Raw genomic sequence first — 19991 nt, 5'->3', positions numbered from 1 at the left:
AATCAATCCTGTACCGTTCTGACTGCAAGAAATGTTCTCAATGGACAAGTCAAGAAAACTCACCCCAAGTGGGGTTGAGTTTCCTTGACGTGTTAGCTGGGGGGAATATATGCAGGAAACCAGTCTTTTTGCAGGTTTCACACCACTTTTTGCCTCCATTTCTACTATTAACTGCTGGTTTATGTCTCTGAAAGGGCACAAAAGCCTGGTAACTGGGCCCCAGTGCCAGTGCTCTTGCCCTAAAACATGATGTAGCAAATTGGTACTCTCAATTCGCACAGACTTTAAACTTCTTATAATTGCCCAATAAAGTGGTAACAAGGGTTCGTGGGGCATGGGTGTTAGAGGAATCAACAGGACCTGAAGCACTATTTGCACCACCCTGAGTGACCTAAGAAAACAGATGACAGCAAGCCTGCTATTACAGACTGCAGGAACAGTGCACACTACTACAACTCAACTCTGCCCTCACCACGTGTTGTAAGTTCAAGGCACTATCTTTAATTTATGGTAGTCCCCCCAAGATAGGCCTCCTATTCCCAGAAGGCAGGGTGCAGAATATTAAAGGTCTGAACATATAACTGCAAGCTTATAAGTCCCTATATTGGCCCTTTCCATTAAGGTGTTTAGCAGTCCATGGGAGAACATGGTTTGGCACTCGGGCACAATCTAGGTCATCAGCTCCATTACAGTACCACTGAAATGGTCATGTTTGCTATATAACAACATGCCTCCCGGTCCCTGGCACAATTCCAGTGTTGAGGCTGATGTGGCATGCACTTAGCCAGCTACCCTATAGGTTGACCACATCATTGTCCTAGCCGTTCCTGTTGCATGGCTGGCAGCCTTCAACAGCCAGCGCAAAGACAAATATCTGATCTCCAGCCAGGCAGTGTGAACACACCCAGGAGTCAGAAAAGGCCTGACCAAGAAGGAGGTAGCTATCTCCTCTCTGGCAAGATGGCTAGTGACGTGGCACATCAAGGTGGGGAGCTTCAAAGCATTCACTGCCTCTGGTATGCATGCAGGTTGACTTTCAAAGAGAAAGCCGCCCTCTCCCTGTCCCCGGGCAAATCTGCATCCATGCAGGCAGGACATTAGATGGTCAGAGGGCATAATACCCCAGATGTCTAGCCCTACACTCAGAATGGGCTACCTGGTCTGTACAGACAAGGAAGGTTTCGACCATTTTAAGATGTGGCAGAATAGAGAATTATGGATATGTAAAGGTGACAACCTCTCCCTGGTGTCGTCACATCAGGAACGGATTAGCTGCTGAGGTAAATAGCCTATTGCCCACATGCACTCACACCCCTAATACCTGCAAATGTAGAATTTATGGTTGGCCCCTGACACTAGAACCTCAGATCTGTGAAGACTGCAACAAAGGGTGAAGAAGAGACCAGGTTTGTGGCAACAGGAGCTGGGCAAACAAAAGGTGGGATAATCTGCAACGGTGGCAACGCTCCTGGAACAGCATGACTGAGACTCGTATTGGACCAAAGACTGGCTCCCCCAGACAAAGGAACCATTTTCTGAGCCAAAGTCAACTCCTAACTCCCTTTGACTAGGGGCACTAGTTCCCTGCTCACCACAGTAAAAAACCTTTTCCGGAACTAAAGACTTGCTGTCCTTCAGGTCCTTCAAGGGAATCACCCAAAATGAAAATGGTCCAGTGCATTGTAGGGAACATAGCACTGACTCTGACAGGTTTCAGGTGGCTACCATTTCCCCTCGGACCTGCAGATGGTGAAGTACTGATTCACTGGCCTTACTACTACCAAGATTTGTTGGTGACCAGTTCGGTTATCAACTCCTAAACTCAATGCCACGTTAAGAGCAAACCAGGCAACACCTTCAACAGACCACGGCATTGGACTTATTTCAAAGTTCTTGCACCTGTTTTCTCCCCAGCACCATTTAAGCAGTAAACCCAGTATCCCTGCAGCTCCCGCTTCAGAGCCAAGGACAGCCAGGACAACTCTGCACCCAGGCCTCTTGAACTAGATTAAATCGAAGTGACTGTTGTGACTTGGTCCTGGAACCTGCACAATCTTACCTCTCCCTGGGTTACACGTAACTTGACCTGCAAGTGGCCGACTGTCACTAGTACCATTTTTCCCTCTGGTCGCAGTGGTAAAGTTTCAGCATTGAATTGCATTGCTTTATGATGTGTTCTAATACACTTAACTCTGGTTATTTGTATCAAATCTCACTCACTTTTTGTCTAAATTCTTATAAAAATATGCTATATTTTTATAAATTGGTGTCGGATTTCCTTTGAGTCATGTTAATTACTAATCTTCCACGTTGGTACTCTGAAATGCTAAACACATGTTCTTTTAGTAAAGTCTGACTGCTCTTTGGCACACTTCTATGACTGGGCGAAGTATTTATTATAGTGAATCCAAGGACCATCTTTGGGGTATCATGTTAGTATTACATTGGGAGGCCTAACCAGTATCACCATATAATACTCAAATTTCCTTCAAGCACCAGAAGAAACCTCGGGATTTCCCACTGTCACCAAAGATTACAAGGAAAAAGGCTAAAAGTAAATATAGTGGAAATAGTCAGACCCTGATAGCAGTCTTTGAGGATCTTTAAAATATTAAAGTACTAACGAAGGCACCTCTTTTAATTGGAGCTTATCAAGCTCATGAATCTGTAGTTTACAAAGTAACAACTAGTTTGCAAAATAACGACTTTTAACAGCATGCCCTTTGCCCAGCAACAAGAAAGACTAGAATATATTTTCCATTTGAATTCAATCCAGTAGTGGAATCCACAAATGTATAATTGAGATCTGTTAATAAGGGGTATATTGGCCGCTGAGTTCACCTGCTTGGTAGAACATCAGTTTCATCTGTAACCTCAAAACATAGCTCATCAGCAACGAAGGTACCTGCAGCATGAACTGTCAACGATGTCTCACAAATAACATCCAACCAGGGAAATGTTTGCTTAGTTCAGTTAGGCTGCCGTGCAAGTTCTGTATTTGAGACTTAACTTAGGCAACTCTCTGAGAATCAGCATTCAAGGTAAGGGGATCAAGAACAAATCACCGCAAGGATAGAATAATTTCCTTTATCCTTCTTGATATCATCCCCAATTTAACCTACCCCCGAAAGCTTAGCTTTTCTAACATAAATAGACCACAAACAAACATCATCCATATTCAGTTTTGGTCCACCCTAAAAGAAACAGTCAACCTTGAATTGCTATGGCGATTTCTCTGAATCCATGGAGGTATGGCATGTTGAGTTGGGAATATCGACTTTCCAGAATATCACAGTCAAAAAATTGTGGACCAATATATAGTCAGGCAATTATATATCAATAGAAGCAGTAGTATAAATCTCTATTCAGTTAAAAGATAACCATAAAAGATACACATAAATAAAATAAAAATGTAAAACACCATACAATCTTATAAATACATAAAACATACTTAAAACTCATTTTAATCACTTCATTTAACATCCATAACCCCACATTTAAATACACATAGCCTCAACCTTGCATAGAAAATAGAACAATACCGTGCAAATGTCTTGGGGGTCTCAGGAACCTTGTACCTTCCTAACAAAAGCCTCTGAAATTACAATGTCCTCTACAATTAGAGTAGTCTTCCCTGTCAAGTTTGCCAGGTGGATATCAATCAGGATTGACTGAGGAAGCTTCATATAACATTTGTCCAACAGTATTTACTTTTCCACAACACAAAGAAATAGACTTTAAGGATATCTCTGTTCCTTTTTAAAAAGTCAGTTAATTGCTGCAATAATCAGAACCTTTGGGTTCTACGGGTAGTACTACCACTCTCTACTAGTATATGGCAGCCCATCCTGAAGACAATTGTCAGTTGGAGGAGAAACAGGAGCTCGTCAGCTGAGGCTGCCATTTTGAAAATACATTTCACCCTCTCCAAGGAGGAAACACTATGGAAGCCTTGATCGTCATCATAATCAGGGGATAGCCATAAGAAGATACAGGAAAAGGTCTAGAAAGTGACAAACAGGAGTGATCTGAATCGTTAGGAATAGCTTCACGAGGGTGAGAAGTAATTCCAGTTTTGAGAGACCTCCTTCACAAAGAGGGAAGGGAAACTGGCCTGACTCCTTGCTCATACTCCTTCCGGAAAGAAGAGTAAGGACAGCAGTATTGATTCTTCTACAAATGTTTCCCCAGAACTCGAACTAAAGTCTAGGGGCAACGTGAGGAAGCAACTGCAAGTAGTCTGAAGATGTAAGCAAGAAAGGTCCTACACAAAGAGAACCCAATAATGTGTACTACCTCCAAAACGTAACACCTCGCAAATAAAATGATAAAGTTGTAGCCCTAACTTGCCATTACCTGACCTGCCAGAGGAGTTTGCTGCCGTGCCTGCGCAGCCAGGACCAGGAAAGAGAACCGGGAGAAGCGGGAGCCTGACACCGAGTCCCCCCCGCCGCCGCCTTCCTACACCAGAGCGGCCGTTGAGCGGGGGGACTACAACCCCCAAGAGCCATAGCGGGGGCGCTCCCTGTGACGTCTGTAAAGGCGCCCGGAGGCGCTTAAAACAGCAACGCCCCCTCCGCGTAGCGGGACGCGAGCTGGACCAAGCGTGGGGCTAAGCCCGGGCAAAGGGCGGGCCCTCTGTGGCCCTCAGAGGTCTGAGGAGCCTGGCCTGGGCCACACGCCCTGCCTGATTGTCATCCGCTTACAGACATTTGGACATCTAAACTGTAAGTTTGCTGACTTTACATGTTTTTTACCGCTGGGAGTTACCCATGCATTTGACTCATTGGGACCGGTTACCATAATTGTTGATATTTCCAACTGCTTCATTGGTGGGTATTTATAGGGTCTGTTATGAACTGTCGAGAGACCAGAAGCATGGCAGCCGCAGGAGCAAAAAAGCTGACTGGTACCCTCGATGACTTTATTGTTCGCACCCATGCCCTAATTGATGAGGGGATTGTCTTAATGGACAGAAGGGTGTCTCAAGACTTAGCTATGGCTAAGCGATCTTCCTTAGACCTTATTGCTCAGGCTTGTATGCCCAATATTGTAACCGGTCCGAAAACTCTTGTTATGGTACATAACGATGGGGACTATGATGTTCTGAGTTCCCAAGAGGGTTTGGAGGCCACCCCTAATCTCAATTTGCTGACAGATGGTGGCTCAGTTAGCAATGAGACAGATAATCTATCTATGGCTAGTGCCTCAAATCAAAAGGGTTTGAAAGAGGGGGCAATTCCTAAACAAAAGGCCAATAAATCCACCATTCGTAAAGGGAAAAAAGCAAACACCACCCATAACCGAGACTTAACCAACTCAGATCCGGTGATTGCGACTGTGAATAGCAACCTAGTTGCTTGTACTGATGACACTGGGGGAACGCACCCGGCAAATGTTGGCCTACCTTTAAGCCTCCCGGATGATACTGTTGTAGATAGTAGTTTGGAGGAAATCTTGGAATTAAGTGGCGAGGTAAATAATCTAGCTAGAACTAGTGAGGACAGAAGTGGGCTAAGCATGGTTAACAATAATATCTTTGAAATGTTAAAAATTCTCCTTGAACCCATTGAGGTCAGGTTACATTGTTTAGAAACAATATTAAAAAATATCCACAAAGATATAAGTGCCCCTAGCTTCAACTTGAATAATAAGGCACCCCATGCGAAGACCACAGTGAACAATTTATTTATTTATTTAGCGTGTTTATAAAGCGCTAGAATAGACTCCCTAGGGAGTATCTCCGCGCTATATGACTGCCAAGATCTGCAGGAGATCGAATTACATGACTGCACTCTAATTCTAAACTATACGGTTAAGGCCTGGAACAAGAACGTCTTCAGCTTTTTCCTAAAGGCCAGATGGTTTTCAAGCTGCCTAAGCTGGAGAGGAAGGCCATTCCATATCTTCGGTCCCCTTACCGACAGAGCCTTACCCCCTTGCCTTGCCCGCTTGATCAACAAGCCACCCATAGCTGATAAAAGTGTCTCTATCGCTAAAAATAATGTGCCCAGAAATCCTGGTAATACTATCAATCCAGGAGGTGTTATAACAAAGACCCCTGACCCTAAGCAAACACCGAACCCAGCCAAATCTAAGACAACTCCTCAAGTCACATTTAAGGACTCCACACCTCTGACCCCAAATCTGGACCCTGCCCTAAAAGATAAGAGAGAGGCCCGGAGAAACATCCACCTCCCCCCTGACGCATGTCCATATGTAGTGATCCTGACTGGGGTCACTGAAATCTCTCCCACTGAAGTGGAATCTTACCATGCTCTGAAAAACAAAGTGTGCCATTGGCTGTCCAAAAACCACCCCCCACCACCCAACATGCCCAGCAACATTTTAATGGTGGAGAGAACGCCCTGGGTTGGTGGAAATAGAAAAAATGTACAAGGGGACTGTATCGTGGTCACCTTTGAGAACCCACAAGTGGTAAATTACATATGTGGAGGAACTCCGCGCCATCGTGCAAGTACTGTCACTGCTAGGCCCCTTTCTTACTTCTATTCACCAGGGAATCAAGTGGATAAAAGATGGAGTTGGGTAAGGGGCCCACAGGAACATAAAAATAGACAGAGGTTTAATCCCCCATGGGAGGTGCAAGCTCATGGGTGGGATGAAGGTGGTGAGGATGGATGGAACCTGGTTAGAAGAAGAAGGGGTAGACCTTTCCAGGGAGGATTTGTCACAGGGCCTCGAAATAGTCATCCTTATTATGACCACTATATTGCAAATGGGCAAGAAAATTATTGTAATATCCCGACGTTTAACCACTATGAGTGCCCGTCATTTATGGATCGGGTAGTTTGACAAGAACAGGGCTCACCTATTAGACAGACGCAAAATACCCTTCCCATTGCCTCACAAAATGAACACTGCAGACATGTCGCGCAGGAGCTAAATACTGACCTAATTTTAACTACAGATCAGGGCGCTGAGGGCGGGGCCTCATTCTGCGGGAAAATGGATAACGCATTGGGAGGGCGGGAGATAACTTTGGCAACATGGAATATTGCGGGTCTTAGGAATAAAATGGATGACCCCTTCTGGAGGGATCTCATAGGCACCATGGATATAATAGCCATACAGGAGACTTGGGCCACCCAAAATATGCTCACAGTTGATGGTTTCACCACTTTTTTTCTCCCAGCAGTTAGTTCAATGCGGGGGCGGGCCAGAGGTGGTCTGGTTACTTTGATATCCGCCAAAATCCCGGGCACTTATAAAGAAATAGCAACTGACAGCCCCCATTGTCTTGCGGTTCTAATTACCCACAGGGGTTCCCATACCGTATTGGTAGTGAATTTTTACAATTCCTTTGATAGGGACCAGCCAGCGGGTAACCTGATGAGGTTAAATTCTTTTTTGGCCAACTTTAAGGAGTCCATAGAATCCGAATGCATTATTATTTTAATGGGGGACTTTAATGTTCATGGCTGTCAAGATAAATGTCCCCCTAATGTTCTATTCGGTCCTCCGGAAGAGGAGAACATTCACTTTGAACACTCAGAACAGGGCATTTTCTTGGAATCCTTGTTGGCCGAAAATGGGTTAATATTACCAACTGGGTGTGATGAGGATATTCCCACCTTCACAGGTCATGGCAGCGGGTCTGTAATTGACTACATCTTTTTTTTGAGTAGCAGCTGTGGAAGCCAAATCACTAGTTATTCGGTTGTGCAATCTCATTTTAGTGACCACAATCTGGTTGTATTAAAAGTTAAGAACGTAATTGTTATTAAAGAATGTAGTTTGAATCTGGTAGATAAATGTGATATGCGTTTGACTGACCAGGCATGTAGAATCAAGTGGTGGAAAATAATTCCTGAGGATTTTCTCTGTAATCTTTGTAAAAGTAGCCAGGAGGCTTTAAAGCTCTGTATGGATGATCAGGCGGGGGACAATGAGGTAATAGGGGCATATAAAAGGGTTTGTGCCGACATTTTGTCCAACCTGACGCGACAGGGTAAAAGTAAAATACAAGGGAAGGAAGGCTGGTTCGATAAGAAATGCTCTGCTGCTAACCATAAACTTAAAGTAGCACTTAAATCCAAACCAGTAGACAGAATGCTTGTGGCTAACCTCAAGAAAGAATACAAGACAACGATTGAAAAAAGGCGGCGCGAGATTAGAGAGGATGCCTGGGCCGACTTGACCTCAACCGATGTATTGAAAAGTAGCGCCAAGTTCTGGGCGGTGGTCAACCAACCCTTTTTTTCAGATTCAAACAATAACGAACTGGATTGTGGAATCCAAGCAGACAAATGGCACCTGCACTTTAAGTCTGTTTATGAACAGGAAACTTTGGGGGTCGAGGGTACGACCACCTTTTCCCAACTTCCTTATAGTTTAACTGTGGACGAGGAAGAGGTGGCCGTGGCCATCGGCAAAATGACTAGTAATAAGGCACCCGGGCCGGATGGGGTTCCCTCTGACCTTTTTAAAGTTGACATTTTATTTTGGTCCAAAGTCTTAGCTAATGTTTTTAATAGAATTTTTAAAGCAGGAATTCCAGAGTCATGGACCCAGTCAGTGATTGTCCCTATCTATAAAAAAGGGGATAGGGGTGATCCTGGAAATTACCGCCCTATATCCCTTATTGATTCTGCAGTTAAGGTCCTAGGGAGAGTGGTCCTATGTAAACTTACTGAATGGTTAGAGGAGACTAACACCCTTTCCCCTCTACAGTATGGCTTCAGAAAGGGGCGTAGTACCATTGATCAAAGCTTAAACTTACAACTGCTCATAGGGAAATACACACAAGTGAAGCAAGGGTCCTTGTACATCGCCTTCATGGATCTGTCCTCGGCATTCAATCGAGTTAACAGATCCAAGTTGTGGGGTCAGCTCCTTAGTGTTGGAGTAGATCCAAATATAGTGTATTTTTTTAGCAGACCTCCATAGGGACCTTACTGCCACGGTTCGTTACGATAGAAAAGGGAACTGTATGGGGAAAATTAGTATCACTAATGGTGTAAGGCAGGGATGCATTCTTGCTCCCCTGCTTTTTACACTATATATAAACGATTTGGGTGGAGTTTTGGGCACAGCGTGCAAGGACATCCCTAGGGCAGGGAAATATCTACTGCCCGCTTTGTTATATGCGGATGACGCTGCTCTCATAGCCAGAACTGCAGTGGGTCTTCAAAGCCTGTTGAATTATTTTTATGCTTTTATGACAAATCTTGATTTAAGTATTAACTTTGGTAAATCTCATGTTATGGTAGTAGGCCATAAAGCAAAGGCCAAAAAAAATGTGATGATGCTGCACTGTAACGGCCACAAGCTGACAAGAGTCTCTAGATTTCCCTATCTGGGGGTTGTCTTTGACGACCGCTCCACATGGCACCCCCAAATGTTGGAGAAAAAAAAGTCCTGGCACGCTCTATCTCTGCGGTACTGGGTTTCTCACGTAAATTAGGGATGAAGCCCATTGAGGCAGTTTTAAAAGTGTATGCCGCCAAATGTATTGCCATTGCCATGTATGGTGCAGACCTGTGGGGCTTTAGGCCAATTAAGTCGCTCCAAGTTATAGAAGATAATTTCTTAAAATCGATTCTTTCCCTGCCAAGATCCACGGCCAGCTTCATAGTCCATCAGGAATGCGGCGTGGATTATCTGGAGGATCGAATCGCCATGGCCCCCCTCTTAAAATGGATATCAACATGGCTTAACCCAGAGCTTGAAGTCAACCACGAAATCCTGAAGGACTGCCTAATGTTAGATCACTGGAACAAGATTCCCTGGCTGAAATATGTAGAACAAATTTGTGTAAAGTTGGGACGGCCTGAATTGTTTCACAAACCATCCGCTCTGGTGAAAGCCGACCTGAAGTGGGCAAAGAACACTTTTTTGTTGCATAGTGGAATGGATAGAGAAGGCAGGGAGCTGTTAAAGCCCTCTGTCAGGATTCATCAACTGATTGTCTCTTCTGACCACGAGTTGGAACTTTACCTAAAGGTTGTTAATAATGCAAACCATAGGTATCTTTTAACCAAGTTCCGACTGAATAAAGTTCACCTATTAATTTCAGGCCGTCCTGGCTGGACCAGGGATTTGGATTTGAATCTATGTAAATGTGACGGCTGTTCGATCATGGATACTGTCCACTTCTTGTTTTTTTGTGATTACTTTAAAGACATTAGGAAAAAATTCATTATACCCTTGTTAAAGGGGAAAGGGTTTAGGCAGGTCAAGCCAGCTTTATTGTATCTCCAATTGTTAGCAGAAATATGGGAAATTTACAATGTGGCTAAGTTTCTAATCATAGCGGTGAGATTGAGTAAAAAGATCAATTGGACTTAGAACATTCATTATAAACACTGTCCATTGTAACTTGAATCAAGTTTCTTAAATTTTCAATGATGCTTCTTTTTAATTATAGAATGTTGAATATATCGTCATTTTTTATCCTTGACACCGTGTGTTGCATGTTTTAACGGGTATTCTCCCCCTTTTTTCTACTGTATTTTATTACTGTCATGCTGCCTGGTGACTCGTGGACCATTTTTATGTGTCTTGTACTTTTATGGTTTTTGTAAATTGAACCGAATAAAGTATTTCTTGACTTGACTTGATAAAGTTGTATCATATCTGAAAGACAGCTGTCAATTGTGACATTAATGTTCAAACCAACCCTACCACATACATTAAATGCCACGTCATAATCAGGATTTAAAACATAGTTTACCACCAAAAACCCTCTTGTCAACTTTCCATTATTTTAAGGTGGACACTTTTAGTAACCCCCCACTCCATATATTAGAACTTCATAACTATGGGCAATATAAGTGGTCGACAAGGTTTGGAGCATTACAGGTTTTGGGGTGCATGACCTGGACGGGCTGTAACAAACTGTCCCCCAGATGGGAAGAATGATATAATGTCATGTTACCATGTTGCTGAACAGAGCTTTTATATTTTCTTGAAAGACTCAAGAGGGATTTCAAGGGGAAAATAGCTAGATAGGGAGTTACACTGTTTGCCACAGTGACAGAAATGGCATATTTCTATATATTTTATTTTAGGCATATGAGCATCTTTAGGTGGGTGAAGGTGATGACGGCATGTAGGGGAAGCAAGTGGACACTGATGAGGTGGGGCACCTCTGGTTGCATACACTGCTTCCGTTTAGAATAAGATGCAGTGGCACACAATGCACATTTTCGAACAATGAGGATGAACTAAGGCAGAGTGGCTGGTGGCCGTTGCCCCATGAATAAAGACATGTGTCTGTGCTTTCATCTTTCTTGGAAGTAACTGTGCACACTTTTAGAGGATCCAACTGCTTCTAAGTGTCTTTTACTGACTACCGCCTCCTGCATTATCTCATTGGTTGTGAGAGGGCACAATTAAAAAATCTAAAATTGGGAAATTCTCATAGAAAAAGTAAGATATTTTACCATCCAGCGGAGCGTTTTCATCCATGGCATCATCGACTACAAAAGGAAAAATAAAGAGATAATATTTAGTCAACACTGAGATCCAAAGAAAACAGAAGAATAGCAGAAGTAACTTGCAAAAACATTTTTAATTTTGTATGTAGACTATGTTTTGGATCATCTAACAATATGTTAATATTTCAAATGGGTTAATACAAGTTGATGGGTTAGCTTCAAGCAGTACTGAATACACCACAGTTTGTTTAATCAGATTTTTGATAGTAGGTGTCATGTGGCTTAATTTTGTTAGATTGGAGGAGAAAGGTGTAAAACATTCTGTGCATCTACATCATACTTTCTTTTCTCTGATGGATATTGCCTGTCTGACATTCTTTGAAATGGTTTCCAATTTGAAACAGAAATGCTTAAAAAACAAAAGTTGTCTATTATATTGGGAACTACATATCAGAATTAAACAACTAATGCATCAATCGTATGAGACAAATCTGCACAGAAAATAAATCTTTACGGGTCAAATTTGTAGGACAGATTATTTGATCAAATTTAAAAAGACATAAGGGAAACAGATTGTGCAGCAAGAAACATATAAAATGTGTTTGTGAGAATCGTTTTCTGGAAACAATCATCCTTTCTGCATGACGCACCAATTAAATAATGCCTCAAGAAATGCAATGTGCGAATGTTCACAGCAAGCAAAAAGGACAGTTTTAGACATGACAGCTTAAGGGCGGGCTTCCCTAAACTTTGTGCTTGCCTTTCCCATTTGTCTGATCTCATTTTGGCTGGCTTTAGTACTCTGTGCACTTTACCACTGCTATTGCTAAAGGACTTGTGCTCTCTCCCATAAACCTGGTAAAATTGGCTTAACCCCAACTGGTATATTTAATTTACTGAGAAGTCCCTAGAAAAGTGCACTACATGTGCCTCGGATCTGTAAATTAAATGATATTAGTGGGCATGCAGCACTGATTGTGCCACCCACATAAGTAGCCCCTCACCATTTCTGTGGCCAACTACTGTAGAGCATGTTTTTGCAGTTTTACAACTGCTGTCTCGACCTGAAATGAAAACCTCTTCCCAGGCCCAAAATGTCAATTTCTATAGATAGAGGTCACCACTGAGGTAGGCCCTATATAACCCAAAGTCAGGGTGCAATGTATTTAAAGGGCATGTAATTTTTATTCTTGTTGCTTTATGGTTATATATATATATATACCGAATAAAGCACTTTGAAATTGAATTGAATTGTATTTAAAGGGCAGGACATGTACTCTTAAGTTACATGACTTGGTAGTGAAAAACTCCCAATTTTGTTGTTCACTACTGCAAGGCCTATCTCTGCCATTGGATAACACTTGATTACCTTATTACATCTTTTAATCTTTTAAGTGTGATCCCCATTTGGGTAGTGATAGACTTTTTAAAGTTTGGTGTCACTGGACTTTCATCTTAAAACCCCAACTCATGTTGAAGTTGGATTTTAAATTAGTTTAGCAAAGGCCACTTTTAGAAAGTTGACATTTAATTACTATGGCCATTTTGGTGCTTTCTGCCGGTCTCTGTTCAGTCTGGGCTGAGTGACACCTGGGCTTTGTGTATTTGGTCTAGATAGCCACGCACAAAGGGAGCTTTAGGTGTGTCTTGATGGTGATAAAATGGATGAATGGAGGAATTCGATGTCAATGTATGTCATGATATATGTACGCATAAGACTGCCAATACCGGAAGGAGGAGCTACGCGAGCATCCGAGGTGGCCACGTGAGCACAGGGCTCCTGAGGACCCTCGCTGCCTCCCGCATTTATCCTGGATAATATCCTGATTTGATGGAAGATCATTGAAGACACAGCCCGGGTGATGTACTAGCAGGTTTTTGGGTCGGAATCGGATGCTGGGTCCCCGAGTTCTGCCGCCTTGAAGTTTGTGGCCTTCTCCATGGAGCAGCCTGGACCTTGAGTGGTAACAGTGCCCGGGTCGTAATTCAACAACAACGGCTTGAGGAGATCAGACCACAGCCTCACTTCACTTTCGGTTTCGTTTCTCCAGCGCGCTGCTTCCTATCTGCGGTGTATCTGTTGATCGGACGAGCTCCGATGCCAGCTCATTGAGCTTCGAGCTAGCGACTGTTTGGCTGTGGACTCACATTGGCCCAACTTCGCCGCCTGTATTCTTGAGTGTGAATTTTGAGGAGCCATTTTGACCAGATCCCAGGCCTCCCTCCGGGGCACCCGGCTCGCCATGACGGGCAAGCCCGAGGGTGAAAAACGGAAAGTCAAGACCACTGTCCGTGGAGGTTCAACCCAGACGAATGTCATGGATCGCTACACACTTTCGAAAGGATCCCCTAGTGGTGCGCCTAGGGCCCGGCGAGAGGCTGTCGACGATCCTGCTGTATTGGCGGAATGACCGCTACAAGACGTGATGGGCGCCATTGCTGGTATTCAGTCTTCTATTGGCCAACAGTATGACGCCCTAGCTCTGAAGTTAGACACGGTGGCTATTGATGTCAACCTCATTCGAACTGATTTGGCCAAAACAAACGAGAAGGTGAAGTCATTGGTCCTAAAGACATCCAGCCTTACTACGGATGTATCCGACTTGCAAACAGAAGTGGGAACCTTAAATCTGCTAATGACCTTTTTGCTTGTCGCTTGGACGATTTTGAAGGCCGTGCACGGCGCAACAATGTGCGTATTATTGGGGTCCCGGAAGATTCTAGTTCACTCGCCACTGATCTTCGAGTGGAGGACCTCATTCTTAATCATCTTGCACCCAAGGGCCTGAGCAAATTCTTTGCCATCGAACGTGCGCACAGAGTGCCAGGGGGACAGGCGAAGCCCGGCTTTCCCCCCGTCCGATAATAGCACGGCTCTTCAACTTCAGAGATCGTGACGCCATTCTGCAGGCGGCACGGACAGGCGGCCCTACGCAGTTCGAGAACGCTGCTGTGAATTTTTATCCGGACTTTTCTCAATCGGTTCAGAAACAACGAATGGGATTTCAAGGGGTGAAACGGCAACTGAGAGACATGGAACTAAAATACGCTATGTTATTCCCGGCCAGACTGCGTGTTGAATATGACAATCGAACTTTCTTCTTTGTCAGGCCTGAGGAAGCAAGTGACTGGTTGGATACTTTGCCTGCTCGCCGTGCTGGCCGGGAACATGCTGGCGGTGCTGAGGGGGGACTGATGGACCAAGAATGATTATGGTGCCTGTTTCCGGAACATTGTTCAACGTGTCCAGCTGAGGCTCACTGACTTCCTTGATCATCCCATCCATATCTTGGGAGGTAGCGGGGATGGCGGGGCCCCTTTCCTCCTCTGGGGTTTTCTTTGTGTAGACTAGTTTTTCGTTTGTAATTGTTAGGGCGACAGGCACACTGCAAATTGGGGTGGCTTTTGAGTCGGTGCAGGGGTGCAGGGTGGGGGGGAGGTGTGTTTGGACCTTTGGGGGGAGGGAGGGTCATGTTTTGGGATTGTTTGTTTTTTCTTTTTCAAGGCAAGGTACTTTCATTATCTTTGAGATTGGTGTGATGCTCGTATTGCGATGGGAGTTTATTGTGGATTTGATGGGGGGTAGAGGGTTGAAGGTACTATGCTGGAATGTGAATGGGTTGGGTGACCGTATAAAGAGAGGGGTGGTTCTGCAGCTGTTTCAGCACCTTTCGCCTGATGTCGTTTTGCTACAAGAGACACACTTGATAGGAAATACTTGTCATGCTCTTAATAGAAGGGGTTATCGTCTTGCTGCCCATTCTTGATTTACATCTAGTTCTAGAGGAGTGGGTATTTTGCTCAGGGTTTCCCTCCCCCTCGAGGTTGACGATGTGGTCCTTGATGTCAGGGGTCGATACGTAGCACTTGTTGGGCGGTGGGAGGGTAAACCAATTTCGTTTGTTTCGGTATATGTCCCTCCCGGCTTACAAGCTACGACATTTACGGACCTGGGGCAGATGGTGCTGGGTCTCCCGGAGGGTGTTTTGATACTGGGTGGTGATTTTAACTCCATCATTTCTGGCAGAATAGACTGCTATCCGCCCCGAGATCTTCCTGCTGCGCAATCCTGGTTGGGTGACTTCCTGGAAACATTGGGACTTGTAGATTGTTGGAGATGAATGCATCCAGAGAAAACACAGTTTACTTTCCACTCGGGAGCTCATGGTAGTCTCTCCAGATTGGATTATATCCTGATGCCGGCTGCCCAGTCCCCTTCGATTGGGGAGGTTTGACACTTGGCCCGGGGTATATCAGACCATTCCCATATTTGGTTTCATTTTCATCTCAGCATCGGCACCGAAGGGAGGGTGGCCCCGATTAACCCCTGGTATCTTCTTAACCCTAAGTCTCGCACGGAATTGATTAAATCATTTGATCTATATTTTACTGAAAATGTTGGTTCTGTATCCGCGCCTGTTTAGTTATGGGAAGCTTTTAAGACTGTGATCAGGGGACAGGCATTGTCTTTGGTGGGGTGTGCTAAGAAATGTAAGAATGAGGCATTTTTTCAGATCGAGACTGAAATCACAGACCTGGAGACTACATTGGAGCGAGAGGTTTCCCGAGAAACATTACATGTTCTCCGCCTTAAACAATTAGAATACAAAACTTTGGTTACGGATGCGGCGAAGATGATGAGTAGGGAACAGCAGGGACGGCTATATGATGTGGGTGATAAAGCAGGAAAATTGATTGCCTGGCTGGACAGAAGGGAAAGGGCGAGTCGAGTGGTTCCGGTGATTGAGACATGTGATGGTATGCGCTTAACGGACCCTGTTAAAATTGTTGAATGCTTTGCTGACTATTTCCGAGAGGTCTATACCTCAGTGTCCGATAGGCCCGAGGAGGACTCGCAGATTTTACTTCAAGATATAGCACTTCCATGTTTGTCGGAATCGGATCGGGACTGTTTGGATGCCACGCCCTCGGTGGATGAGGTGGCTCTAGCGCTACGCTCCATTCGTTCCGGCAAGGCTCTGGGTCCCAACGGCCTTCCTGTGGAGCTGTATAAACTACGCCCTGATACTCTAGCTCCCTATCTCTGTGATATGTTTTTGGCTGCGCGAGACAGTGGCTCCCTCCCCAGAGATCAGCGTCTTGCTACCATAGTGGTGATCCACAAGGAGGGTAAACCACGAGATCGTTGTTCGTCTTATAGACCCATTTCGCTCTTAAATGCGGAACCTAAGATCCTCGCCAAACTGCTTGCTAATCGTCTGGTTACGGTTATTAGCGATCTGATTCATCCGGATCAATCGGGTTTTATCCCGCACCGTAACACGCCATTAAATTTGCGACGTCTGCATGGCGTTCTCGCGAGGGCCCCGACGTTGCGTGAACCAGCCATCTTGGCGTCCTTAGACGCCACGGAGGCCTTTGATACAATCGAGTGGTCTTATCTCTGGGCGGTACTCGCCAAATTTGGATTTGGCACTGGTTTTATTGGTTGGGTCAAACTCCTGTATGAAACGCCACTGGCACAGGCGGTGGTTAATGGCCGTGTCTCCGTGCCTTTTACTCTTGGGAGGGGCACGCGGCAGGGTTGTCCGTTGTCCCCGCTCCTCTTTGCTTTGGCATTAGAGCCACTCGCCGCTTGGCTGCGGTGGGAACCTTCGATGAAAGGTATCCGCTGGACGCCGGAATTTGAAGATCGCATTTCCTTATACGCGGATGATATTTTATTGTACCTTACGTCTCCCCAAAAATCGCTCAACGTAATGTTTGACGTACTTAACTCATTCGGAAAGAACTCGGCCTTATCATTAATTGGTCGAAATCCCACATTTGTGTACTTGCGTGTGATGTCCCTCGCTTGCCGCGGGGCTGCCCCATCCAGTTATTGCAGTCTGGCTTTAAATACTTGGGTGTGTTTATCTCATTGGATCCGGCGGTTCGCTATGAACGCAATTTACTCCCCCCACTCCAGAGGTTGCGCTCCGACGTTGCGCATTGGCGTAAATTACCGTTATCTCCCCTAGGGCGTGCAGCTCTTTTTAAAATGATGTCCTTACCACGATTCCTATACGCACTTCAAAATAGTTTTGATGTCATCCCGTCAAAATATTTTCGGGAAGTAGAATCATTGCAGAGGCAATTAATATGGGACGGACGTCCTCGTATCGCTCTTCCAAAATTGACACTTCCCTGGTATGATGGTGGTATAGCGCTCCCGGATATACGTAGGTATTATTGGGCCTCCCACCTTGCTGCCATCAACCACGGGATGTATGGCCCGGCGTTGAATCCAGCATTTGAAATGGATAAGTGGCTGCTCCCGGGTGGTGATTACTACAGATCGCTTTATTCGGGACCCTCGCGTCCACAACTATCGGGACCTACCGCTATAGCCGTGCGGGTATGGCATAGTGCAACGGCGGCTATCGACTGGAGTGATAAACTAACTGGTGCAACTCCGCTCTATGCCTCTGTGAAGTTGGGTGGCCTATGGAAGACGAAGGGATTTGATAAATGGGACACGATCGGTATTAGTAAAGTGCGTGATCTCCGGGTTAAAGGAGAGGTGAAGACCTTCTCGGACCTACAAGTAGAGTATAAACTGAGTGACAGGGAAAAATTTCGTTATGTCCAGGTACGCCACGCATTGAACTCGGTGTTGCCAGTGGGTAGTGATATTCCGGAATCCTCCCCCCTCGAAGATCGTATACTAGACGGTTATGTGCCAGACAGTACTATCTCATTGTTCTATAAGAAAATGATCAATGACAGCTCGACTCTACTTGATAGCCTTCGTGAAGCTTGGATTGCTGATGGCATTGAACTGGATGATGAGGACTGGCAGTCCGCGATCTCCTCTCCCAGGGAGGTGGCGATTCCGGCCCGCCTCCGTCTGGTCCAACTCAAATCCTTCACAGAATTTATGTTACCGGTCCCCGTCTGATCCATATGGGCTACTCCACGGATGGCATGTGTAGGCAAGGGTGCGGTCTCCTTGGCACCTATCTCCATATCATATGGGAATGTCCTGAGGTGGTGCGATTCTGGAAACGTATACATGAAGTGATGGATGAAGTAACGGGTGTTGTGATGATGCCAGAAGCCAGACAATGTTTATTGAATGTGTGGGGTCCGAATGAATATGATGTGTCGCAGCTCCGGTGGGTGACTCTTGCTAATATGGTTGCGAAGAGGGATATTGCACAGTTGTGGGGATCCCCTAGACCGCCTACAGTGACTGCCTGGAAAGATAGTCTGGACTGGTGCATGTTCAGAGAGAAGACAGTAATGTGGCAAGAGGCAGACCCAAAAAATGGGGGAAGATTTGGAACCAGTGGAACTCATACCGTGGAGATATCTGTACGCCCCCTGATGCCTAGTCCTTCCCAGTCGCCCTGAACTACATTCCTTCCAGCTGTGATATATCTGTACTGTTCATATTCACTTCTACCTTTGTCACCCCCCCTGATATGTATTAAAAAACCTTTTCTCCTGTCATCATATATCACCCGTCCTCCTTGAGCACTGACCTAATGGATGTATTATTGCTGTTTGGCCTTGATTGTATGTTTGAGGTTTTGTTTTTTGTTATATATAATAAAAGAAGTTACAAAAAAAAAAGACTGCCAATACCAACCATTGTAATTACAGTGTATATGATAACAGTTTGCATCATAACAATATTGCTGACAAATGCAATCCCTGTAAAGTAATGTGTGCACGAGCCAAAACATGCATAAGAGTAACAACACTGCTGATAAATGCAGTCCCTGTAATATTACTGTAGGCAACAGCCATAAACCATACAGCCATGAATATGTTGATCAATTCAATACTCATGATGTCAATGTATGCCATTACCACAATACATTTACTAACGATGATAAATGCAATCTTCATGATATCAATGTATACCATAGCCAAAGTGCCTGCAATGATTATATGTACCCGCAATCACAGTAATGACAACCTGTGTACTTGCAACACCAGTAATGCCAGTTTATGTGCCCTTAATAGCAATGACCAAGCGATATGTACCTGTAATAGCAATAATTATGCTGTATGCACCCATAGTTACGATCATCGTGTTGGATGTACTTGCAAAATAGAAATTATATTTTTGTTGTCAAATCCATCCCCAGCTACCTCCAGTCCAAGATACATGATTAGGCAGTCCCTGCAAGCTGCGCCCATATTTATAGAGTGACATGCTACAGGTGGAATTACACTTAACCCGTGGAAAAAACGTGTGCTCCTGGAGAGCCCAGATCAATTCGATTCCCCAGATAGGCAGCTGCACCACAAACAAGTCTAAGGAGACTGGCTTCAAAAAAACTCTTTTGGTCGAAGGGGCTCACATACCCAAAATACCAGAAAGTTAGATGTCACATGTAGTTAGGAACACTCAACCAATGAGGATACAGCATGCACACTGTACGCACACTGATCACACACTCTCCATGCCAGACATCTGGAAAAACACACTGTGCCCCACGATATCTATGCAAGAACGAGAGCCACCTTTTGTCCCTATCGTATAATCATATTTATGGTTCCTGGTTTAGGTCCGGATTTAAATGCTTTTTGAGAATGTGTGATCGTTTTATTATACTTTGTGAAATGTATAAGCAT

At 44.7% G+C, this 19991-nt stretch overlaps 1 long non-coding RNA gene across 1 annotated transcript in view; it reads right to left on the bottom strand.

The window, feature by feature from the left end:
- The window catches only part of LOC147727779 (uncharacterized), a 180156-nt gene extending 168711 nt beyond the window's left edge, over positions 1 to 11445 (bottom strand). The window contains exon 1 of the long non-coding RNA XR_015309510.1: positions 11409 to 11445. This is a non-coding gene — a long non-coding RNA (uncharacterized LOC147727779). The remainder of the gene's footprint in view (positions 1 to 11408) is intronic.
- Between the last annotated feature and the right edge of the window lie 8546 nt (positions 11446 to 19991).

This window comes from Lissotriton vulgaris, chromosome 3_1, assembly GCF_964263255.1.
Source record: "Lissotriton vulgaris chromosome 3_1, aLisVul1.2, whole genome shotgun sequence".
Taxonomy (NCBI): Eukaryota; Metazoa; Chordata; class Amphibia; order Caudata; family Salamandridae; genus Lissotriton; species Lissotriton vulgaris.
This window is presented reverse-complemented; position numbering and strand designations above follow the sequence as displayed.